The 489-nt window shown below is 63.6% G+C and overlaps 1 protein-coding gene across 1 annotated transcript in view; it reads right to left on the bottom strand.

Moving 5' to 3' along the window:
* LOC104494178 (ras-related and estrogen-regulated growth inhibitor-like) overlaps positions 1–489 on the bottom strand; it is a 6,750-nt gene that overhangs the window by 3,219 nt on the left and 3,042 nt on the right. The window lies entirely within an intron of this gene.

The following is a 489-nucleotide window of genomic DNA, read 5'->3' as shown; positions in this document are numbered from 1 at the left end:
CCAGGCTGGCAGCTCACTCTGGCAGCTCACACCTCACCGCTCCTGCGCAGCCCGAAACCTCTCCAGAGCTCGCAGACATCGGGCACTTCAAAACAACCTCACTGCAGCCCCGGGAGAAGGCTGGGTGGGGTCTGCATCTTCCTGGCAAACGTTTGTGTTGAGCACCGAAAGCCACTACGCCACAGGATGCCCCAGGCAGGGGAAGAGGTCTCTCCCTGGCTCCTCGGGCAACACACCAGGCACCCCTGCCCAAAGCTGCCTGCTCGTCGTCAGCAGCAAAACACCCGTCACGTCAACGAAACGCAGCCTGACGGCAATGGAAAGCACCGACAGCCCCCCGCGACTCTCGGAATGCAATCTCTCCCCTCTCCAGGGCGCAGCAACATCCCCTGCGCAGCTCCTGTCAGAAACAGCCTCCCGGGTCACGCAGCTCTGGCAGGCTGGGAGCCCAAAGAGGCAGCGAGAGGGGGTCGGGGTTCACCGGAGAGG

The sequence above is a fragment of the Buceros rhinoceros genome, unplaced genomic scaffold (assembly GCF_000710305.1).
Source record: "Buceros rhinoceros silvestris isolate BGI_N320 unplaced genomic scaffold, ASM71030v1 scaffold39195, whole genome shotgun sequence".
Classification (NCBI taxonomy): Eukaryota; Metazoa; Chordata; class Aves; order Bucerotiformes; family Bucerotidae; genus Buceros; species Buceros rhinoceros.
The sequence above is the reverse complement of the archived record's forward strand: the minus strand, read 5'-3'. Positions and strand labels throughout refer to the sequence as shown.